We start from the raw sequence: 18885 nt of genomic DNA, 5'->3' as shown, positions 1-18885 counted from the left end.
ATGGATTCTATATCAACTCTTCCACTTTAAAAATAATTACTACATGTCCATCAATAAAAACATGGAATTATAAATTATGTATTGTATTGGTTAAATCTGCTGCACAAAAGGTCTTTATTTTTCTGGTTTTCAAAGTTTTGTTTGAGCAGTTTATTGCCATCATCATGTTTGATCCTGAGAGGCAAGCAAGGGAGAGAAATCTCTTGGACTCATTTTAGAGTTGGGGACAGTGAAGCCACAGCGGGCTATTGGCTAGCCCCAGGTCACAGCCAGGAGAGAAGAGCATGAGGCTGGGTCCCAGGCAACAGCACCCACCCACCCCTCAAACTGACACCCCCCCCCTCATAGCCATGCACCGGAGGTGGTCCTGCCCAGGTTGGGGGAACACAGGCCGACCCCCACTCAACAGGCCTGAGCCATTGTAGTTGCACAAAACTTTAGAGTGTTGAAGTACAAGGATATCATTTTGATGACTTAAAGCACCCCTGACCCATGCCATGGAATTTTAAACTACCTCATATGCATGTCAACAGTAGGCAATGAGTAAGAAAGACTACAGAAGAACTGATGTATTTGCATAATACTGTTCACCAAAAATACTGGAAGTACTATGGACTGCCCCAAGATCAAACACATTTGCCATGGGAAAAACAGAGCCAGAATGCTCTTTCAAAGCAAGGATGGTGAGAGAGGGTCTGGAGTACCTTAAACGTGCTATCTGAGAAGTGGGAGCCTGCAAAAGTACATCATTCTTGATAAAGTGCAAGTTCAGTGAGAAGGAGGAAGACCTTTATTGAGATGTATTGACTCAGAGGCTGAAACATGTGGTTCAAATGTAATAATTGTGAGAGTGGTACAGGACCAGACATAGCAGTACTGTATCCTAGTATCCTAGTGTACACAGGGTTGCTATGAGTCAGAAATGGATTGGTGGAACCTAATAAAAACAACAATTTACAACTCATTAAAACCACTGAACTTACATATTCTGCATGGAAAAGTGATATTGACCTAAGCACAAATTCCTGAGTAATTCTACCTCTGTCCTATTTCTCCTACTAAGATGTCAACTTTCTGTACAGAAACTCCCTAACAAAAAATGGAAGCTGTGTAGTAAATTGAACTCCATAAATCCTTCTTTGATTGGGCATCAGTTGATATATATAGTTTGTTTCATTTTATATATATATATATATATAGTTATAGTTATATAGTTATATATATATAGGGCATCAGTTGATATATATAGTTTGTTTCATTTTATATATATATATATAATGAAACAAACTATATATATATATATATATATATATATATAGTTAGTTGATATATGCATGTGTGTGCAGGTATAGTTTGTTTATTATATATATAGTTAGTTGATATATGTAGTTGATATATGCATGTGTGTGTGTGTGTGCAGGTATAGTTTGTTTCCTAGGAAGGCAAAGTCAAGAGAATCAAAATAATACTACGATATGATGTGAGTTTTACCATTAAGTAAAAGTACTGCCATGGCCGTAACTATCACTTTCAGGGCAACAAGCAGAGCAAGATATTTTAGAATTGATTGAACATGAGTCTAACGAAAGATTTTGGTTTATATTTTTGTTTGTTCTTTGAAACATTCTTTCCAAATTAAAAAAACCCACGTTATTTGCCTAGTTGAAAACTGGTGTGAATAAAAGTGATTACAATACCTTGAAGAGCTAGGACAAAGAAGTGCCATACCTACAGAGAAAACAGAAGTCAGCGTGAAAAGCCAGTGTGAAGTGTTGCTCTTTTCAATCACTTTAGGGACAAGTCACTGTTCCTAACAAGAATGTGAACAAGAGAAAGAAATGACCAATTAAAGAAGTACATTTAGAAAGTCATTGAGAAATAATTTCATGCAAAAAGAGAGAGAAATAGGATTAACTGTTACTGAGATGTAGCATTTAGATTGAGATTTTTGAATTGAATGCTGATTTTATATTACTAAGCTATTTCAAAGCAGCACAATAACTCTTTGAATGGCTATTTTATTTGTAATAAAGCTGGGGACTCACTCTTGCCTCCTCTCTCTTTAAACATAAAGAAAACAAGAATAGCTGCATGGGGTCAGACTTTATTAAAGAACTTTTTAAAAAAAATCAGAAATCCCATAGAATTATCCTGATCAAAACAGAAAAAGCAGAACAGAATCTCAAATTCTCATAGACTTCCAGATTTTCTGGAGCCCTGAAGGCTGAAAGAACCCAGCAACCATTTCCCTGAGATAGTCCTTAACCTTCTACCTAAATATTCCCTGAAGTTTTCTTCAAACCAAGCTTAACCGGTAGCAAATGTTCCTTGAAAAATGTTGCTCTTTCCAGACTTGTCCCTATGGGATCAAAATAGGCAACGGTGACTTAAAAGATCAGATGGAAAAACAAGGGTCAGCAAATGTATGTGAATGAGAAAAAAACAACTCAGAAAAGGAAGAGAAGAATCTTACAACTGTCACACTGAACTGTACATAGAAAAACTGGAACTGGTCTATATTTTCTTTTGTATAATATCACCAACAACAATCAATATGTTTTTAATTGAAGAAGAGAGAGCTTTATTATTCTTATGTCAAATTCATTCTCTTTAAGTAAATTCCTCAAAGAAGTTTAGTCTAAGCGAGCAGTTCAGAGGGAAAGACTGAAAGAAGATTTTGTGACAATATATACTTCTGTTTTCATATTGGATATGTTTTACGAGCCTGTTGCCACCTTGGGAAATGTGTTGGACTGCAAATAATTTCCTATTTTGACATTCTTTCCCCCACACTGTTCCTTAAAGATTTGACATGTGGGAAAAAATCAAATCAATCCATGCTCTATAATATTCAATATTTTCTACTGAATTTGGCCTTCAGACTATCTAATATTTAGTTTGCAGTGATATTTCTATATTTTCAAATATAATTTTTAATTAATAGTATTTTAAAGAAAAGTTAGGGGGAAAGTGCAGACATTATGGTAAAAAAACACCAAAAATAAATGTATGTATATTCTAATATGTTTAGTATGCATAGCACATTTAGCTTAACTAATGCCCTTTTGGAAACAGGAACATGCCTTGGTTATTGCAAGAACTTCACGGGAACCACTTTGCTACTGAATTGTTTACATTGATCTTGATGATATTGTGCTGCTGAATAAAAGCATACATTGTCTGGCTTCTACAAAGTTCAGTTATATGAGCCTTCGGATTCTTGGGTGTCTGAGAGAGAGAGAGACAGAGAGAGAGAGACAGAGATACTGAATCTGTTTGGATTATCTATTGTGCAACTAAAAATTTTTAAACTCTCAAACCTTCCAAAACTCAAATTTGACTTATATGGATTTCAAAGTTGAGCTTTACTTTTTTCAACATGAGTTTACAGAAGTCACTCTTGTTGGAGGTAATTGCTTAAAAAATAAAAAAGATATCTAATCAGAGGATGGAAATAGAAGATAAAATAAAGGAGATGTGAATGTTGAAGTAGATGAGTATAAATATTTGTTGTTGGTTTTCCAATGAAGCATTGTAAATAACTTAAAAGGATAATATAAAAAAGTGAATCTTTGTCTCTAAGTCAGTGGTTAAAGAAGAAACCAAAGGCATTATGTAAAAAGCTGTAATAAATTTTCTTTGGTGATATGAAAAGCAACAGTCAATTATTCTAAGCCATGACATCAGGAAGTTATAGGAAATTTGCATAAAAATTTAAAAATAGGTATTGTGGTTCACTCTAAGAGTATTGTCTATAAACAATATAAAGATATTTATTAACAAATCAGTGAAACTCTAAGGCAAATCAGTAATAAAAAAGAAAACAGTGTAAATTAAACTGACTGCCATTGAGTCAATTCTGACTCAGAGCGACCCTGTTGGACAGAGTAGAACCACCCCTGTACTCTTACCAGAGCAGAACATTCCATCTTTCTCCTCAGGAGTGGTTGGGGGTTCCCAACTGCTGACCTCTGGTCAACAGTCCCATACACAACTACTACCCCACCAGGACTCTTATAGTGCATCATAAGTAGTACTTAATTTTATAATATCTGTACCTTAAACTTTATCTTGTATGTGGTATTAATCATATTTTTTAGATTTAGTAGTTTCATTTATTTTATAACTATGGATGTAATAATAAGGGTAATTTTCATCATGATCTCTTAATTTAATCAATTGCTTATTCTTATGTGGCGATTATTAGAAATCTAATTCAACTAGAAAGCAACAATTATGTTATTGTAGTGACCGTTTCTGTTATTAATATTGAGAATACAATTGACATTGTGGAAGTGCTTGATTAGATATTCCTCATCATAATTTCAGTGAAAAAGTTCAGCATACTTACAACACTTGAATTATAAAGAAGATGAGTTGGAAATAGAGACATTTAACTCATGATGAAGAACGTGGCTTAGAATTAATAAGGTTCTGACCTACATGCCTTTTTCCCCCCATACTATTGTCCAACCCACTGTATTTATTATAAACTTCCTATTACTAATGTCACTGTGGGTCATGCTTTATTCTTTATATAACCTGAATTATATTCATACTCAAAGAAAATAAATACTTTTTTTCTGATGACAATTTTAATCTAATCCTATTCATGTAAGTAAACCAGTGTCAAATTGCTTCTTTATACCCATTTCATCAGGAGCCTGGGGGTGTAATTGCCTACGCATTGGGCTGCTAAGTGCAAAGTTAACAGTTTGAAACCACCAGCCACTTCTCTGGAGAAAGACAGCACTTTCTACTCCTGAACAAAGCGACAGTCTTGGAAACCCAGAGGTCCAATTTGACCCTGTCCTATAGGGTCGATGTGAGTTTGCATCAATTGCATCACTGTGAGTTTTCTGAGAGCCTATTTTACATACCACTGTACATAACGATTAATATCGACCAGGTTCTACTGGCCACTAAAAGTTGATTAAATATGGTCTGGCATTAGATTTCACCACTAACTCATAGTCTCCATATGGTTTCCATAGCCATTTCCTCCTATAACTATTTGCCGAACCCATGAATTTTTCTGAATCTGTGTCCTTATTTGTATTAAACTGCGCCTGGCTCTGCTGTGTCATTGACCTCAGATGTTTCGTTGTTTCTATAAAGTGAACTCAATTATACTAGGGAAATTTGAAGTTTATTAAAAATTATAAAGTTCTGAATGATTATGGTGGTGAATGCTATCAAGTTACACCAACCCTCATAGAACCCCAAAATATTGTAAATAAATAAATGTTATTATATCACCTTATATAATGATATATTTACATTTTTAAACCTATATTTCCATTGTTTGGGTTTTCATTATTTAAGAAAATATTTCATAGTCCATTTTATACTATAGAAAATTAGAGAAAACAATGAAATGAAATCAGGTTCCTCGCAACCTTATTTCCCAAAAATGTCTGTTAAGAAATCAAGCATTCAAATTCAGGAGGAGTTCAACCTCTGCTCTCCTTGCTTATACGATTCCACCTCTCTACTCTGTTGTTGTGTACAGTCAAGCTAATTTTTGACTCACAGAAACAACCCCCATGTGATACAGTAGGTCGGTTTTCTAGGCTGGAATATTTACTGGGAAAGATTGCCAGGTCTTTTCTCCCATGGAGTGGCTTGTAGTTTCAAACTCCTGACCTGGCAGCAGCTGGGCGCCTTACGAGCAGCACTGCCACCCTTTCCAGTCTAGCTGATGTGGATAATCCTGGTGTATGTGCTTATACCTCTGATGCATATGTATGCTATAGAGCATGGGTTTTTTTAATTTGAAAATTTAGGTAACCATTGTATTTTACATAACATTAACCAATTACATTTTAAATTCACCTTTACAATATTTATAGTTATAATAAATGTAATTACCATCCAGTCATTTAACCACTTTTATAAATCCAGCATATAACTATGACATATATTTATCCATTCTTCTATAGATAGACATTAGTTGCCTTCAGATTTGAAATGAAAATTCTAACACGTTTCTTTTAGCACACATATGATAATTTCTCCAAAAAACATATGTGAAAGTAAAATGTCTGAGTTACAAAATATGGCTTGCTGTGTCTCGTACTTACATTGTGAAAGTTATTTCAGAAATAATGCACCCCCTAAAATTATATGCTCTGACATCCACGACATTAATTTCATTTATTATATAGCGTAAACGTTTTTTATAACTATGTATTTTCTTTCCTATGTTTTTCTATAGGAATGTATGTAAACAGAACTCAAATAGTCATATAGTTATAATGAAAACAGTGTCTGCAACATTTATGGACATCTTCTCAAGCAATTATTCTTATAGCATGTGGCAGTTACATAATCCAGGATAAACTTGAGCAAAGGGGTGGAGGCTATCCTGTCAATCAAGTCACAGCCTGATTGACCGCTCCTTGTGGGTCCTCTTCTGAGGATGCTGGGAACTCCCGTGGTCCTCCCTGGTGGTGCGACACACACACTCTCCTCCTTACTTTCTTGTGGACAAGCCAGAGGAAGCCAAGCAGATGGCAGCCAGAGCCCTGGAGATGTTTTCACTGCCACTGGATCCATAAGACTTTCCATCCAAAGGCCTATGACCTTCCTGTATTTGGCATCCTTATATGTGTAGCGTGAGTCTAAAGAGGAATTTGTAGACTGGTATTTGACATATGAGCTACTATAGGATTTATGGACTTGATCTGCACTGGGCTGGGATATTTTCTTAATATATAATTGCTCTTTGATATAAAGCTCTCTCTTATACACATATGACTATCTCTAGATTTGTTTCTTTAGACTAATACATAGGAAATACATTAGAAAAATCCCAATTACTAATGGCTATATGATTCTCATCTAAATATATTCATATATATGTATATATGGATATATTTCTCTAACCTTATATTAATAAATGTAATTAAATACAGAGTGGATGAAGTCATTATATTTTGAAGTGTTAAATTACTTTGCCATATATTAAATGGCTTTCTCTGAATCTTCCAATGATGCTGGGATACCATTCTTCATTAAGGCAGTTGATCCTGAGCAGTTTCCAGTGATCAATTATTTCCTTACAATGTTTTCCAGAAATTTTTGACACACAACTACAAAGATATCCATGTAAATTAGCAGTCTTGCAACTCAAATATTTTCACCAAAGTTTAATAAGAATCCACTTAAAATAATGCTTTAAAATTATACTATACTTCATACAATTTTATGTTATTTCATATTCCATTTATTATTTTTGACACTACATTCTTATGTTTCTACTAAAGAAGAAACCTTCATAATACCCAGAGTATATCACGGTAAATTTCATTTTATTTAGTAGTCTTAATATTATATTTTGTGAATTTAAATATAAAATGAACCTTGGGTTCCGAGAACAAATAATTCTTATGACATGGCCCTTCATGATGCTCACCCTCATGAAGAGATCACTGAAGATATGGATGCGATAACAAAGTGTTGCAAAGAAACCAAATGGTGGCCATCTATTAGAAGGAATAGTATCTGGGGTGTCCAAGGCTTATCTTTGAGTGAACAGGCACCTGAGTGATGTGTCAACAGGACCCACACAGAGAAAGCACACAATCCTGTGTGATCCAAGTATTGTAATTGACAAAATCCACACTCAAAATAGAGGATGGATCAGAGCTTGATTTGTGAGCACATGGTTTGCAGAGGGCTATGACAGATACGGGAAGCCCAAAATCCATTTTCAGGGTTCACACATGGATTAAGCCTCCAGGGAATCCTCAATGTGATGTGAATAGCTTCACTATCATGCAGAGGATTGTGGTGGTTTTTGTTACTTTTGTGTTCTGTATGTTTGCTGATTTTCTGTATATGAAACCCAGAATGAGTAGAACTATAGAGACAGTCACTGCACTGATGTTTTCTTGGGGGGTATGACTGAGAAGGTTGGGGGTCGGTGGGGAGTTAATGAAAATGAGTACAAGAAAGAAGTCGATGTTCTAAAATTGATTGTGGTGATGATTGTATAACTCCTATTAATATCACTGGCTATTGAATTGTATGAGATATACAATATACACCAATAAACTGTTAAAAAATCTTTAAAGAGGTCTTTGGCAGAAGATTTGCCCAATGTAATATGTCATTGGATTTTGTGGCTTTTACTTCCAAGTGTGTTGATTGTGGATTCACTTAAAATTAAATTTTTGACAATAAAAAAATCAATGTTGGCTTAACTTAGTATTCAGCAATACATTATAGATTTTGGAAAACTATCGAAATGAGAAGGACCTTTACTAATATAAATGAGATTTTGAATATTTAGTAGAGTCATTAAATGATGCTAGAAGGAATTAACACGAGTTTGAGATGCAATGTAAAGTTTTACAGTTTAGAATAATGATGAAGTCATCTTTTGGCTAGTTATATAAATTTTGGTTGGTTTCATTCACTTGTTCTCTTCCTGCTTTTTTTCTTTAAAAAACCAGAACCAAACCAAAACATTTCTGCTCCAGTCTATTGCACTTCAGTAGTTCCACTACATAAAGAGTAAAGGATATATACATATCTGCTGGTTTCCTTTGCCCTTCCTCTTATTATTTTGAGAAAATCTTTGGTATACTTGAAGTCATATTTAATAAATATTTATTTAAATTATATTTATATTATATATTGTCTTTATATATAAAGGCATATTTATCTCGGTATTCTTTAAATTTTATTTAGTAAAATTTAGTAAACTTTCTATTATGAAGTAAATGGAATGCTGAACTCCTAGTATGTCTCTCTAAACACTGCACAAAGCTTTAAAGATCAAAGAGTGCTTTTCATAACTTTAAGGTTTTACAAGCTGCTTTTAATAATGAAAATGAAGTGGGTTAACTATATGTTATTCATTTTAAAGTTTCCAGAATGATACAATAGGATTTCATGAATAATCACAGGCCATTGGGATTTATGTTGGTTAAAATAATAACAATAAAGTACTGTCGTTGTCAATCTTCCCTGGTGCTCTAGGCACAATTCTGTAGAAGTGAATTGTTCTCTAATATGGTCAGGGGTAGCCATCCTGTTACAGACAGATGCGACAGACACTTTTGTTGATAACTAACTGAAAGTTTGGCTGTTTGAATCCATAGATAGGTACTTTGGCCATCCACTTCTGAAAAGCCATCACCTTCAAAAACTTAGGCATGCATATATGTAATATATATGTAATGAATATAATGTAATGAATAGAATAGAGGCCAATGTACAGATATTTATATGAGAAGTATTAAGATAGCAGACGGATTCCCTATTCAAGGTCTCCCTTAACACAAGAACACTTAGTTCCGATAACATGGCACTTTGTGATACTCACCTTCCTGACAGGATTGCTGGAGACAAAATGGGTGCATAAGCAATGGTGGTGGAGAGAACAGATGGTGCCAGGCTACCAAAAGATATTGCATATAGGGTCTTAAAGGCTTGAAGTCAAACAAGCAGCCATCTAACTGGGAAGTAAATAAGCCCACATAGAAGAAACACACCAACCTGTGTGACCATGAAGTGTTGATGGGATCAGGCAATAGATATCAAAAGATCCAAAACAAACAACTATATTGATTTGAAAGAGGGGGTTTGGAGTGTAAACCCAAAGTCAATCTGTAGATAATTGGATAACCCCGTACAGAAGTGCTATAAGGAAGGGATGATTCAACCAAGGTGTAGTATGGCACCGACAAATCACACATCACTTCTCTAGTTCCTGAATACTCCCCCACCCCACCACACACACACACACACACTATGATAACCCAGTTCTAACTTACAAATCTAGCCTACAAAATTGGTACAAATAAGGGCTCTTTACACAGGGAATTCCAGAAAGATAAACCCCTCAGGATATTAATGGGAGTAGCAATATCATGAGAGTAGGGGGATGGTCAGGGAGAGGGAAGGGTGAGAAAAGGGGAACCCATCGCAGGATTGGATATGTAACCCCCCCCCCCCAAGAAGGTGATGAATAACAGAAATGTGGGTGAAGGGAGACAGAGAACAGTGTAAGATACAAAATAACAATAACAATATATATTTCATCAAGGATACAGGAGGGTGGGAGGGTGGGGGGGGGAGGGGAAAAAGAAGAGCTTACATAAAAGGCTCAAGCAGCAAATGTCTTGGAAGTGATGATGGCAACATATGTACAAATAGACTTGATCCAATTGATGTGTGGAATGTTAGAAGAGCTGTAAGAGCCCTCAATAAAATGATAGGGGGGGGGGAACCTCTATGGAGCAGTTCTACAGGGCACACATGAAGTCATCATGTGTTGGAATCAACTGTGGTAGTTACATAATCTGTTGTCCATTTGAGACTTAAGTGTGAAGGAGTGGAGTTTTACCTGTCAATCAGGTCGCAGCTTGATGACCTCATTTGAAGGCTCTTAGGAGATAGATAGCTCACCGGAGGAGGGACACACACTCTCTCCCTGTGAGACAATCCTGTTGAGAAGACACATGTAGCTACAAGAGCCCTGGAGCTGAAGGAGCCATGTGGAGACTCCTGCCAGCACTGAGGTACTTCTACGACCACTGGATCCACAAGAGTTTCCACCCACTGGTCTGTGATCTTCCTGCATTAGGCATTATTGCATGACTGTGTGAATTTAAGAGGAATTTGTGGACTAGTGCGCTGGACATATGAGCTAATATTGGACTTATGAACTTGATCTGGACTGGGTTGGAATGTTTTCTTAATGCACAATTACTCTTTATATAAAGTTCTATCCTATACACATATGAATGTCTCTATGAATTTGCTTTTCCAGTCAACCCGTACTAACACATCAACTTTCCAAAATGGCTTGGTGAATTCAGGCTGCGGTAATAGAAATGGAAGAATTAGGGGGCTTTTTACTTCTGCACACGGTGACAATAGTCTCAGAAACTCAGAGGGGCCATGTCATTTTATCCTGTGGGGTCAGTATGAGTTGGCATCCACTCAATGGCAGTAACACATGGATGGTTTTAATTATCATAATCTATTTTCTCAACTTTTAGTAGGGTAGATGTTTGAATTCAGAATCCAATCTCTAAAGCAAGGCTTTTTCTCTCTGAGCTCTTAAGAAAGGTTTGTGTATAGCTCTGAGCTTCTGGGTCTGAACAGTCTTCATATGTCTTGGCATTGCTATTTCCCTATCACTGTTTACTTGTCTGCTTGTGTAATTGTTTTTATTTATTTCAAAAGAGATTGATTCAAGGCATACCCCACACTTCACTTGTCTCATTAACTTTGCTATGTTAACAATTGTTATGTTATCTGGTCTCATTAACATTGTTAAAACAATCAATATAACCAAAGGCATAGAGGTTAATTAAACAGTAAATATTTAGGGGTTGTAAAATTTAAAACAAAGAAAGGTGACCCTAAATTGATGAAATTATTGAAGAATATCATTGATATTACATGCAAGCAAGATGTTCTGGAAGATCTTCCAATAATGCTTGCAGCAGTGTATCAAAAGGGTGCTGCAGCCAGATGACTTAGAGGAGGGCTAGAACAAATAATATCATTGCTAACATCCGACATATCAGCTGACAGCAGAGAATACCAGAAACATTTTTATTTCTGCTTTATTGACTATGCCAAGGCATTCAACAGTGTGGATCTTAACAAACTATAGATAACATTAATAAGAATGGAAATTCCATAACACTTTATTGTGCTTATGTGAAACCTATACATGAACAAGGGTATAGAAGAAGGGAATACTATAGCATTTAAAATCTGGAAAGATGTGTGTCAGTGTTGTGTCCTCTAACATACTTATTTAATCTGCATGCCAGCAAATAATTTGAGAAGCTGGACTATATGAAAAAGAACTTGGCATCAGGCTTGCAGGAAGGTATATTAAAAACCTGTGATTTATGGTTGACACACCTTGCTTGCTGAACGTAAGGATGACTTGAATCACTTGCTGATGAAGATCAAGGATTACAGCCTTTAATATGGATTAAAATCTTATGCAAAGTAAACAAAAAATTTCACAAGTTACATAATGATCAACAATGAAAAGATTGAACTTGCCAAATATTTCATCTCCCTTAGATCCACAATCAATTCTAATGGAAGCTGCAATCAATAAATGAAAAGACCCATTGCATTGGGTAAATCTGCTGCACAAGATCTCTTTAAACTTTAAAGTGCGGAAGAGCAAAGATGTTACTTTGAGGTCTAAGGTGCAAGTGATCCAAACAATGATCTTTTCAGTGACATCATATGTCCGTAAATGCTGGCTGCTGAATAAAGAAGACCAAAGAAGAATTGATGCATTTGAATTATAGTCCTGGCTAAGAACATCAAAAGGGTCATGGACTGAAAAAAGAACAAATAGATCTGTTTTGGAAGTATAACCAGAATGCTCCTTAGAATCTGGCATGGTGAAACTTCATGTCAATCACTTTGGATATATTATCAAGAGAGCCAAGTCCTTAGAAAGGGACAGCTAGCTTGGTGAAGTACAAGTCAAGAAAAAAGAGAAAGACCCTGGATGAGAAAGATGGACACTGTGGCTGCATCAATGGGGTGAAACACAATGTTGATGCTGTGATAATGACATAGGACCAGACCGTGTTTCATTCTGATGTCCTCAGGTTGTTATGGGTTGGAATGGGCTGAGCAACATCTTAACAACAATAACCCAGGAAAACATGCTTCCTTTGCTTATTCCAACATTTCTACTAAACTCTGAGTTGCTCCAATATTTTTTCCCTCTTCTTGGAGGACAACAGGTGCAGCTCATTTGGCCAGTTTGTTGCCTGAAGAATTGTAGAGGCAGACAGCCTTCTTTCCTTTCCGTCTCTTTGTAATCTCCCTCAGTCTGAGGTCATGGCTTTCTGCTGAGGCAGTTAGAATCATGACTGGCAGGCTCAATCTATTATTTATTTATTTATCTATTTGTTTGTTTATTTATTTATTTATTTATTTATTTATAGTTTTATTAGGGGCTCATAGAACTCTTATCATAACCCATACATACATCAATTGTGTAAAGCATATTTGTACATTCATTGCCCTCATCATTCTCAAAACATTTCTTCTCCACTTAAGCCTCCGGCATTAGGTCCTCATTTTCCCCTCCCTCCCCATTCCCCCCTCCCTCATGAGCCCTTGATAATTTATAAGTTATTATTTTGTCATATCTTGCCCTGTCCGACATCTCCCTTCACCCACTTTTCTGTTGTCCGTCCCCCAGGGAGGAGGTCACATGTAGATCCTTTTAATCAGTTCCCCCTTTCCAACCCACTCTCTCTCTTTGCTCCCAGTATCACCACTCACAGCACAGCTCCTGAAGGGATCATCCGCCCTGGATTCCCTGTGTTTCCAGTTTCTATCTGTACCAGTGTACACCCTCTGGTCTTGCCAGACTTGCAAGGTAGAATTGGGCTCATGATAGAGGGGGTGGAAGAAGCATTTAGGAACTAAAGGAAAGTTGTATTTTTCATAAAAGTTTGTGGAGACATGCTCTTGGTGATTATGTAATGTATATGTGTCCTTTAGGTTTTGTTTTATTTTGTACAGTTCATTTTAAGTCAATCTCTGTCTTCTACCAATCTTATGATAAGGAGATAAGTGAAACCACACAGCCTCTTTGTGATTTGTTTCAGCAATCTCCTCAGGCAGTTAATCATTAAGTCTACCTTCCACCAAGCATTCGAACATACTTCAGACAAGTTATGTGCTGTTGCCCTTTCTCCGTTGTCCATCCACAAGTACACAGTTGTCTTTTCGAACCTCGCCATAAACACACGTAACACACACATGTTTAACTACATTCTGTACTATTTCCATATGTCTATTCTAAGATGGTATATTTCCCCTATAACTCTCCTCGCTGCCTTCTAATTCATCAACAAAATTACCTTTGAGTTCCACAATTTCACCAACAGTCTCCTCGAGGCAATCTAGGGATGTACTAGTAGGTCCCTTAAGAACCTTCCAGCCTCTTCTCATCACTCAATACTAAAACATAAATCTCCTATCAGGTATTTGTTAGAGCAGCACTTCCACTTTTAACTACTAAATTCTATCTTAATTATCCAGTTCTGACACTTCTGATTGGCTTTAAGAAGCATAAATGTACTTCCTGAGAGTTTAGGAGGCTAAATGCTTGAATAAAAGTTGCAGTGTTTGGATGAAGGCTTTCTCTCTGTTGTCTCTACATGAAGGTCATTGTCTCTTCTGAGCTTCTATTCTTAACCACATTTTACGTGGCCTCACTTCTGTCTTACCCTATCTCTGCATCTCTAGTTGACTTGCTTAATATCTTTTATATCTCAGGGATGCAAGACACACCATAAACTAATCCTGCCTCATATTATATTATGTGATGCCATGTCATATTATATTATGTTGTGTTATGTTATGCTATATATATTATGTTATGCTATGTTATGCGATAACCTGGGGCATTGTTGCTGTTGTTAGGTATCTTCAGTTGGTATCAAACCCTAGAAACTTAGAAACCCTAGAAACAATGACATAAAACTCTACCCAGTCCTACCCCATACTCTCAATTGTTACTATATTTAAATCCATTGTGCCAGTCACTTTGTCAATACAACTTGTTCTCGGTCTTCCTCTTTTTTATTCACCCTCTAATTTATAATGCATGATGTTCTTCTCTTGCTAATGATCCTTCCTGATAACATGGTCAGAGTAAATGAGATTAAGTCTTGCCACCCCCTTTCTAATCAACATTCTGGCAATACTTGTTCCAAGACAAAGTTATTTATTGTTTTGTCCATCCACAGTATATTCCATATTCTCCACCAAATCATTATTCAAAGACATCAGTTTTTCTGCCTTCCTTGTTATCTTTCTGATACTTGCATGAATATTCAAAACTACTGTGAATTTTTCCAGGTTCACCTTAATTAAAAAAAATGTTTTTAACACTGTAAAGAGATCTTTTGTAGCATATTTGCCCATGCCCTCCCTGATTGTATTTCTTGCCTATTGTTTTCAAGGACATGGATTGTAGATCCAAGCAAAATCAAATCCTTGACAATTTCAATCATTTCTCCAGCTATCATGAGTGCTAGTTACATAATCTGGTGTCAATGTGGGATTTAAGAGGATTAAGGCTGAAGGGATGGAGTCTAGTCTGTCAATCAGATCATAGCCAATGAAGTCTCTGTGTGGGCATGGCCTTCTCCTGAGAATTCTGGAAATTTCCTGGATTTCCTCCTTGGAGGCAGGAAAGACTCTCACTCTTCTCACTCCCTGCAGACACTGCAGGCGAGAAGACACTGGAACCACACTAGTGCCTGGAACTGGATAAGCCACATGGACCTACCCTGATGCAAGCAGATATCTGAAGCCAGAGAAGTCATGTAGCGACCTCTGGCAGTGCTGAGATGCTTTCAGTGCTACTGGATCCAAAGACTTTCTACCCACTGGCCTGCGATCCTGCAATTGGCATCATTCCATGTGTTTAATGAGTCTGAAGAAGACTTTATAGATTGGTATCAGACATATGGGCTAGTATCAGACTTATGAGCTTGGACTGGACTGGGTTGAGATGCTTTCTTAATGTACAATTGCTCTTTATATTAAACTCTCTCTTATACACATTTGAGTTTCTGTGAATTTGTTTCTATAGTCTACTCAGACTAACACTTCACGATAGTCCATTGGTCCACTTGTGAGATAATTTCATTTTTTACACTGAATTATAATCCATATTCAACTGTATTCTTGGACTTTATCAGTAAGTACTTCAACCTTTTCTTTGTTTCCAGTGAGCAATGTTGTGTTATTTAATATGGAAGGTTTTTAATAGGCCTACTTCCAATCCTGGTGCCATTTCCTTCATATAGCCCAGCTTCTGGATTTAATTTGCACAGGATACAGATTGAATAAATATTGTGAAAGACCCACATTAGCCCAATTCATAAAAATAGAGAACAGAACTACAAAGGCTTGGTAGGATGCAGAGAGATTGGAACTCTTATAGATTGCGTGTTTGTTTGTAAATATGTGTGACCATTGTGGAAAATGATATGGTGCTACCTAAAACAAATGGGGATAGAAAAACCGTATGACCCAGCATCACCTTTGCTGGGCATCTTCCCTAAAGAAAGAAGAGACAGAACACTAACAGATGTATGCTTCCTCATGTCCATTGCGGCACAGTCCATAATAGCAAGAAATTAGAAATGGCCCAAATGTCCATGAGTAGAAGAGTGGATAATAAAACTCTGGTGCACACTTGCAATAGAATTCTATACATCCCTAAAGACAGAGACGAAATCATAGAACGCCTCATGACATGGATGGATCTTGAAATGATTATGTTGGAAGAAGTTAGTCAGTCACAAAAGAACAAATATTGCCCGAGTCCAATGCAGTATTAGAAGGATAAACACCAAGACACACTCCAGTTTGGGTTCTTAGGTCAAGTAATCTTTTCCTCCAGTCTCTCAAGCAATGAGGTAGAGCGCCTGCTAGTGCCCATGAACCATGTATTACTCCTTGTATGTGTACATTTTAAGAACTGCTTCCACTGAGAAAACCTTAAATCAACTGGATTCATTTTTTCAAGATTGGGGGAAAGGGAGAGGACCATTCCACTGCTGCCAAAAACAGTGTGATAAGATCACTCCAAATCAAGAGACATTTCTACAAGAGTGATAAGCTAATTTAGTGGAAATTGAAGTCAAATGGGGGATGGGTTGCATTTGTCTCAGAGAAGGTGTTTACATTTATGTTGTTGGGTAAACCAGAAGTAGGAACAACTGATTTTGGGAAACAAACAAACAAACAAACAAACAAACAACAACAACAAAACCCCACAAACCCACTTAGAAATGCTTATATCTAGAACTCAAAGGGAGAATATGCCTGGTACTCGGTTTCTTATTAGACATTTTTGAGCTAGTTTCTATCCAGCCCATGGTGACCAAGGCCATGTGCAATTGACCACTGGGACTTTAGGCTCTTCCCTTTCAAGGCACACAACATTCTTCATAGGCCACAACAAACAAATTTGACATGGAAACCCCAGTAATTGAACTGGAATTTACCTCAATTCACATGTAGGAACTGACATACTCCTTTGGACTTGAGGCTGAAACTTCTTAGGGTGAGATGAAATAGAAGACTGGTAGTTCAAGTTTATGAAATTAGTGAGATTTGGTTGAATCTCTTGCTTTGAGAATGCTCAATGAATGGTGGCTCAAGACCATCATATGTTTACTATTTTAATGCCCTCCTTGCTTATTATGATATATATTAGTCTGGTAGGAATGGTTCTGCCAGACTTTGTGAATGAGAGTTATTGAAAGCTTTACCCTATCACCCACCCCCATTGTTTGTGTAAATAGTGCCCAGTCACTAAGAGTTTAATTTGTACAAGTCAACAGTGCATGTATTTTGGGCTAAAACACATCTCTACTTATGTTATTTCCTTTTCTCAACAGTACTTTAAATTCTATACCAATGGCTAAATTAAGAACACTATCAATAGAATTACATTATGCTTTGGGAGATGATTTATAATGTTCTTGATCATAAAGTGATAATTATGTTTTTAAAGTGAACCAGGGATCTCTGTAAACCATAGACATATGAATGGATTTGGGGTTCACCATTAATTCTAGCCCTACTCTAAGAACAATTTAAGCCATGTTTAAGTGTAAAAATAACTAGACTAAGTAGTAGAACATATTTTTGTTGTTAGTTGCTGAAAATTTGTCTTTGAATTGTGACATCCTTACACATATAACAAAACAAAAGCTGTTTACACTTGCACCACCTTCATAATGCCATTTTATTGTTGTTGCCGCTACAGACAGAATTATCCTCCTGAAAATGTGTCCTGTAAAAACTGATATGCTTGTTGTTCATAGCAAATTATGAATAACATTGCAAAGAATGGGAATCAGAAAACACTTAATTCATACATTTGGAAACTGTACAAAGACCAAAAGGTAGCTTTTTGAAACAGCACTAGGAGATGCTGGGTGATTTAAAATCATGAAAGGTGTGTGTCAGGGTCATAACTTTGAACAACATTTAAAAAAAATCGTTTTTTAGTATATATTTTACATATAATATGGTTGCCTTTATGAAGAAATCACTGAAGATATAGCTGCTATAGCAGCATGTGGGGAAGAAACCAAATAGTGCCCTGTTATCAGAAAGAATAGCATCTTGGGTCTTAAAGATTTGTCTTCAAACAAGTAGCCATTAAGTGAGGTGTCTAAGTCTACATGGAAGAAACACACTAGTCTGTGTGATCCAAGGATTGTAAATAATAAAATCCAATCCAAAGGAAGGAATGGTAAGACCTTAAATAGTGAACATCTGGTTTGCAGAAGGCTATGGATGACAGTGGAAGCCCCAAATCAATTTGCAGGTTACCTGCCTGGATTAAGCCTCTAATGAATTCCCCTTGAATACAGCCCATGACTGAGAGCCTTGTAAAGCCAATTTTGGCAGATGTACTTAGGTTAAAATATAATATCTTATCATTTGATCTCCCTTTCATCCATTTTGAAGTTGTCTCACTTTTCAACATTCCATGTGTTCTTTCTGATTGAGGTTTTTCTGTTATCTCCTTATTGTTATTGGGTTTTATTTGCTTGCTAATTGTTTTTATATTAATTTTTGTACATGAAATCCAAAATTGGTAGATCTATAGAGATAGTAACTGGATTTATAGTTACCTACTGGTATGGAATGTTAGGATAAGGGAAAATGGGGAGCTAACAAGGAATATGATAAAAAAATGCTATATGCATTCTGAAGTTGTGCTTAATTCTTATTAATGTGATTGGTAGATTAAATTATATTATATGTAAAATATATGCTAAAAACCATTTTTAATAATGTGGTGCAAAGGTATGACCCTGACACACACCTTTC

Source organism: Echinops telfairi, unplaced genomic scaffold (genome assembly GCF_000313985.2).
Source record: "Echinops telfairi isolate 266 unplaced genomic scaffold, ASM31398v2 ScPeMD7_3533;HRSCAF=4204_1, whole genome shotgun sequence".
Lineage (NCBI taxonomy): Eukaryota > Metazoa > Chordata > Mammalia > Afrosoricida > Tenrecidae > Echinops > Echinops telfairi.
Note: the sequence above shows the minus strand (reverse complement) of the source record.